Source organism: Arvicola amphibius, chromosome 11 (genome assembly GCF_903992535.2).
Source record: "Arvicola amphibius chromosome 11, mArvAmp1.2, whole genome shotgun sequence".
Classification (NCBI taxonomy): Eukaryota; Metazoa; Chordata; class Mammalia; order Rodentia; family Cricetidae; genus Arvicola; species Arvicola amphibius.
Window position 1 is genome coordinate 117,062,611 of NC_052057.2, and position 7,593 is coordinate 117,070,203.

Consider the following 7,593-nt stretch of genomic DNA (forward strand, 5'->3'; position numbering starts at 1 on the left):
CTTCACCTGACTTCCCACTTCCTGTAGCAAAGGCTTCTGGAATCATCTACATTCTCCCTAAATAGACAGTCTAGAACCTGAGTATGGGCACTTATCAAAGGTCACAGTATGGGGGAAATCGTATTTCTTCAACAGCTGCCCCCAAACGGCCAAAAAGTGAGGTTTTGTCTTTGCATTCCCAGAAACTAAACCTGGAATCATCTCTAGCAATAGGGACATAGCCACATCTCCAGTCCATTTTGCCGGGGAGCCTGGAGAGTTCCCCCTTTCTTTACAGACCACCATTCAGGCAAAACCAGCATTCCTGGCTTTACTAGAGAAAATAATTTCAGGATGAGCCAGTAAGAAACAGAGTTGGAGATTTTATTAAAAGAAAGTTTTAATATAGATGTTAAGCAGAGGGCTTATTAGAAAGAGATGCTACAGAAAGAAATAAAGCTCACCTAATAAGACAAGTGTGGGCTTCTCTAAAGAGAACTGAACTGTGCTTTCTTTACCACGGGTGTGTATGAGTTAGGTTTCAAACTGGACAAACTGCTGAGGTTCCTATTTTATGTATCGCAGCAGACACTGTTGGAGGGTCTCCTTGTATCCCTTAGTCCCTACCTGTAACTGAGCCTTCCTAGCCAGCATACCGGCCCCATATCCTAAACCTCTCCAGCCTAAGGACTGGACTGCCCTTCCCCCGCTGCTCTTCCCTATATAACCCAAGTATTTTGGTTACCTGGTCCTTTTGTCAGCTCTCTTTGGGTCTCCTGGCTGTTGTCCCTGGTCCTTTCTCTCTCCCCTTTCCCGTTCCCCACCTCCTCACATGACTCAAGGACTTGTCCACTCTGAGCTCTCCCAATGTCCCTGCCTCTGGCTATGTTCTCCCACATACCTATAATAAAATTTCTCCACCATACCTAGGACCAGTTATATCCTTTCCTTTTTATTTCTTTTTTCATTCAATATGGAATTTGGGTAGCTCTCAAGTTACATCTAGAGTTTGCTAAGAAACCACTCCCCTTCTTTCTAATATTCTCCAAAGACTGCAATTGGTAATAGAATTAACAGTTGAAGGTTTTTTTAATAACAAAGTTCTACAGTGCATTTATTAGGTGCATCAGCTAGGTCTAGGAGAGGGCAATGCTAGGATGCTGTAGAATATTATTTTAAGTAGATAACAGTGTGACTTTTGTTTATGGGGCAGAATATTACTTTATGTAAAAGTGTGTTACTTTTGCTTATGCTGCATTTGCTAATTATGAAAGCTGTTGTACTCTGCCTACCTAAGGCACCTGATTTGTCTAATAAAGAGCTGAATGACCAATAGCAAGACAGAGGAGAGACAGAAAGGGCTGCCAGGCAGAGAGAATAAATAGGAGAAATACAGGCTGGAGAGGAAGGATAAGGGAAGATCAAGAGAAGAAGGAGGAGAGAACATGGGACACACCCAGGGTCAGAAGCCGGGCAGCTATCAGCCAGCCAGATATTGAGACAGCAAGAAAGTAAGAAAGGTGAAAAGCCCCAAGGCAAAAGGTAGGTAAAAAGAAACAGGTTAATTAAGTTTTTAAAAAGCTTCCCAGAAAAGAACTAAAACTATTAAGTCTCTGTGTCATGATTTGGGAACTGGTTGATGACCTAAAAGAAAAGGCCAGGTACACTAAGAATATAAAGTTATACACCACTTTAGCCCTAAGCAACACAACCTAATTACTGTGACATGCTTGGTTGAGAAGTCTCTGGAGATATACCATCTGGACCTAAGTCAGCAAATTGTGTTGTCTTTGATAAGTTGCCTTTTGACAAACACATACTGTCTCAGTGAGCCATTGGGTCCCTGTTTGTGGTATCCAAAATCTGAAATCCCTCTCCCAAGCATTTCCTGTTCCCACAATTCCCTCCTTATATCCCATCTCAGTACTATTGATGTATTTCCTTAAGCAGTACAGGCAGACATAAATTTTGTAAATACAGATCATAGGAAAGAAGAGGCCCGATGACATTTATACACTGAATGGTATAAAATTAACTTTATAAGAATTCTTACAGATTTGGGAATTGTGAATATACATGGCTTAGTTTCTGGTACTCAACTTTCCACCTGAGGTGGTTAGAATGGTGCATTTTACGTTGTTTCTACTTCCTACCTTATGGGCATCAAAACTGTCAAGCTTGTGCAGTATCTGGATTCTCCTGCATTCTCCTTCCTAAGACCGTTCCTCCATTTGGTGCAGGGAAAGCTGGGGAATCTGTGTGTGCCTGACATTACAGGAAAGGGAAAATATCCCGTGTTGGCCTCTCCTTTTCACTGACATTTCCAGCGAGATGAATGCTGGGTAAAATAATGTCAGAAGGACCATCAACAAAAGCATATAAGTAAGGCAATGTATCACAATACTAGCTCAGCGGAGCTTTCGCACCGTACCTTCCATGGCTTCCCCGAGGTCTGTAAGTGTCAGCCAGAGAGCACCATTTGTTTCGTTCCTGGTTTCCTTTTCTTTTCCTTCTGCTTGACCCTTCACGACCACCAGTGAAACATCTCATCCTTTCCCCTTTCCTCTGCCCTGTTCTTAGTGCACTAGGAGCCAAGGTGCTTTTCTTGGTTAATCTGGAAGGAGGTTAGAAGCGCTGTAGTTTTAAGGAACAAGCTCTTCTGGCTAACAGACAGCCCTCTTCCATCCTACAAACTGAAGGTTGCTGGAAGGACTAGAGGTTCAGCATGACTGGCAAAATTTTCTAGTTCCTACAGACTCGTGGTTCTGCAGTAAATAAAGCCATGCCAGAGGTACAGGCCAAAAAAACAGACAACTGGGAGTCGGGAGTAGAGAGCTTGCTAATAAGCAGTAGAGCAAGGCACTCAAGGCAAGCAAGCTTGGTTCATTCCCATCACTCAAAATCTCTCATCTTAGTTAGGGTCTCTATTGCTGTGCAGAGACACCATGACCACAGGTATTCTTATAAAGAAAGCATTCTATTGGGGTGGCTCGCTTACAGTTTCAGAGGTCCAGTCCATTATCACCATGATGAGAAGCACAGCAGCATGTAGGCAGACATAGTGCTGGAGTAGTAGCTGAGACTGCTACAGCTTGCAGGCAACAGGAAGTCAGCTGAGACACTCAGTGGTATCCTGAGCATAGGAAACCGCAAACCCACCCCCATAGTGACACACTTCCTCCAACAAGGTCACACCCACTCCAGCAAAGCCACAGCTCCTAATAGTGCCACTTCCTATGAGATTATGGTGGCCAATTACATTTCAAACTACCCCACCCAAGCTTTCTTCAGAGCACACTCAACCATCTTGGAAATTCTCACTGTACTGAGCATCCCTCTTCTCTATATTTTTCTGGGAGTATGGACACTTTCGCAGGTACTGCCATTTGCTGGCAGTAACCAGATTTTAAGGTGGTTAAGGGGAGAGCCCGGTTTTCCCTTTTCTTCCCCTCCCAGCTTTTCCACTTCCTAGATGTGTCTTTGGTTCCATAGGAGCTAAAGAACACGGCTTTTGGGCTATCTCTTCTTATGCTAGCTCAGCTCCAAAGCTGTCATTCTGTAGACTGAGAACACCCACCCATTACTTTCTGGTTGTCTGGACAATCATCAAAAAGGGAAGTGCCATTTCCTACACTTCCTGTGGTTATCAGTCTGGTGACTATGGCCAAGGGCCAGCTGCTCTACAAGGGTTCTAACTCTTTGTAGCCTTGTTCTCCCAAATCTTCCTTCCTAATGGCCAACTCATACCACAGACATCCTAAATATAGCTCCAAGAACTAGTGAGAAGGTGGGTCTTTTGGGTCACTGGCACTGCAGACCCTTCTTTTTAAACCATCAGACAGCGTGACCACAGGGTCATGGTACCTCACTCTGCTGTACGTTCATCTCTTCCCTGCACTGTGGAGACTTTGGAAGAATGGAGAGGTCTTCCTCCCACACTTAGAGGGCTTACCTGGTTGCCTAGAAACCACAGAACATGTGTTCACTGCCTTTGCTTACATAGTCAAGTTGGAGCCTTTCTTACTCAGGTCCAAAACATTTCCTGTTAATGTAAAAAAAAAAAACAAAAACAAAAACAGGCCAACAGGCCTTTGGTCAAAGGACTGTGTGTGTGTGTGTGTGTGTGTGTGTGTGTGTGTGTGTCTCCATGTTCCTGTTTGTGACATTTGGGCAATGGTTACCAACCAGGTAGATATGATATCATCAAAGCTTTAATTTTTTGGTATAATGACCTCTTTCTTCTAAGAACTAGTTGATTATTTTATTTTGCATGTGCATGAGATTATATGTATATATTATATTATATTATGTATGCACATTATAATAATTCTTTAATGAAGTTGCTCTCCTCATATTACTGTTACTGGTAAGCAGACATTTCCTGTTTTCTATCTTCTTAAATTAATGTACAAGGCAATAAATTCATTATGGTGTTTTCTGACATAATTTGCTTCTACTAAGACTCATTGCCCCTCTTATCTCCCATCCCCAGTGTCTCCCATATTAATATACCCTTCCAACCCCAGTATAACAAAGGGTTTTTTTCTTTTCATTGTATTTGCATGTGATGAGGAGTACATGTTGGACTGTGTGTGTGGGGGGGTATTGCTCCTTGGTGTGTGCATGTGTGTTAGAGATCAGAGGACAACCTTGAGTTGTCCTGAAGCATCATTCACAGCCAGGCGATGGTGGCTCACACCTTTAATTCCAGCACTCGGGAGGCAGAGGCAGGTGGATCTCTGTGAGTTCGAGGCCAGCCTGGTCTACAAGAGCTAGTCCCAGGACAGGCTCCAAAGCTCAAAAAAGGAAAAAAGAAAAACAAAAAGCATCATTCACCTTTTAGTTTTGGGGGCTGTGAGGTGGGGACCAGGCCCCGCACTGACCTGTAACTCAACAAGTTGACTAAGCTCCAGGGATATGCCTGTCTCCCCCTCCCCAGTGCTGGGGTTTTCAGCGCACATTACCATGTCTGATGTTTATGTGGAGAAATATCCGAGGATCAGTATCTAAGGTGTAAGCACAGAAGAAGCCAGAAAGACGAGTGTAAACGGGTTTGTCTAAACCAACTATGGTATTGTCTGTGTCTTCCCCGGTTCGCTGTTTGACTGGTAATGCACAGGTCATGTTCTTGCGAATGACTATCATTGAGAAGTGATTCTTTCCAGGTTTTATTTCTTGGAAATACTTCACAAAAAAATGAAGGAACTTTATTCCAAATCATTCCAGTAACACTTCTTACATATTCACTGATAACATCAATATCAATGCCTTTAAAACAGTTTATTAATGGACCTTAGGGGTTATTGATCAGTTTTTTTTTGCAATCTTACCACTTCTCACTGCTTTTGTAAAATATAGATTAAGGCTGTTATGAGTCACAAATTAAATTTTCCCTCAGTTTCTTTACCCTTTAATATCTCATGTCTAACCATTTACAAGAAATGGAATGTGCATATTAATTTCTATCCATGCAGCGTGGCCAGTTCTATTCAAATTCTCTCTGTGTGAAATGACTCATCTTCTGTGTTTTGGGTGAAATTGAATGCTTACAGCCGTGTACATTCACCAGTTAAACACTCCTCAGGAGAAGCCTGGATGGCATCTGAAAAGACTATGAGCCATCCTTGTCCCATACTCAAACTTACACGTGGATGTAACTACTCCTTACTTAATTAAAAAAAAAAAATCCTTCGCTCAGATGGAGTCCCAGCACTGAGAGGAGGAGTAGATGCCACCCCCCAGCTCTAACCCAGGAGTTGTCTCCGATTGATAATCTCTGGCAAAGGAAGAATTTATTTTTCTCCAGTAAACTCTTACTGGGTAAAAGCCACTCTTAAGAGTGGTGCCATGACTAGTGGTAGACAGCCAATACAAAATGAACTCAGTGGCTTTTAGGGAGGTTTCTTCTCATAATGTTTTGTCTGGCCATTACTTTTTTCCCCTTTCTCCCTTCTCCCTCCCTCCCTCCTTTCCCTCTCTTCCTCTTTCCCTTCTTTCCTTCTGTTCTCTTACATGCCTTTTGCATATGTATTACGGTTTCCCATGTTGTGTTTTTGTGGGATGTCTGTGTGTGCAAACGTGTGTGTCTCAGTCTATATGTTTCTGTGCTTTTTTTTTTCTTTGTTTCTTCTGCTGGTCATTTGTTTGCTTTGTTCTGTTCTTGTGTATTTGTTCCTATTTTTAATCCAATTTTGTTTTGCTATTTCTTTAGATGCTTATTCTAATGATAAAGAGAAAGAAAAGGGGTGGATTTTGTTGCGTGGGTAGTTGGGGAGGGTCTTGGGGGAGCTGGAAAAGGAAAACCATAATCAGAATTCATTGTATGATAAAAAAAATCTATTTTCAATAAAAAATAAAAAAATTCATGGTTCATTATTATACTTCAGGAGCAGAGGGAACAAAATTTGAGGTAAAGTATGACAAATCAGATTGCTTCATAAGGGGCTGAGCTCTAAGTGGAACTCTCAGATCACACAACGAGTGAAGTTTGAGATAAAGAAACCTGAAAGCCTGTGCCCACAGTGACATACTACCCAATAAGGCCACACCTACTCTAACAAGGCCACAGCTCCTAATAGTGCCACCACCTTTGGGGGCCATTTTCTTTCAAACCATCACACATACCATTTCTTCTGTAAAGCAGGAACCCTGAAGGATGATTGCATTTTTTGGAAAGTTCAGCAGACACTTTTCTGTGTGCCCTGCATGTACAGTTCATATAGCACACCATAAAGCAGTCTAGACACAAGAAGTTTCTTGCCCAAATGGCTAACCTTGTCACATGGGCAAATTTCATAATGGGTTTCTTCAAAACACATCATCCTCTCTGAAGTAATTGGTGCTGCCAGAAGCAGACATGTCTCACTGTTGAGAAAAGTCTAAGTTCTTAAAACCTTTTAAATGTCATATTCTGTAGGTCTTTGGAGTGCTGAAGATTATCTATCTAACTGAAATATATCTCTATATATCTAGAAAACCTAACAAACATGACTACAAGTTTGACTATTATAAATGACTATCTATTTTTTTAATTTGTAACTTTTTACATATATATTTTTTTTGTTTGGGGGGATTTTTTGTTTCTTTTTTTCAAGGCAGGGTTTCTCTGTGTAGCTTTGCTGCCTGTCCTGGAACTAGCTCTTATAGACCAGGCTGGCCTTGAACTCACAGAGAGAGCCGCCTGCCTCTGCCTCCTGAGTGCTGGAATTAAAGGCATGTGCTACCACTGCTCTGCTATATATTACATTTTTAAATGAACTGCATAAACAAAATACCTCAAACAAGAACAGAAATACATATACATAGTATAACAAAATATACCTTGGTATAGACCAAGATCTATACCAATATAAAGTATTCATGTCTATATTATATCCTCCTTTAAATGAAAACAAACATTTATAAAGAATTATTTTGGGAATTTAGGTATTGTTTTCTCCAAACTGCTTCCTGCTATTTGTTGGGTAAAATATTTTTAGGGGTCATAGAGACCTTCTGGGAGGGAGGGAGTCTTGGTCCATCAAACTACATTAGCCTGGAAGGAATTCACAGGTTCTCATCTTCTGTGGAAACAAAAGCAGCACCTCTTTTCCAACATAACATATCCTTAGACTC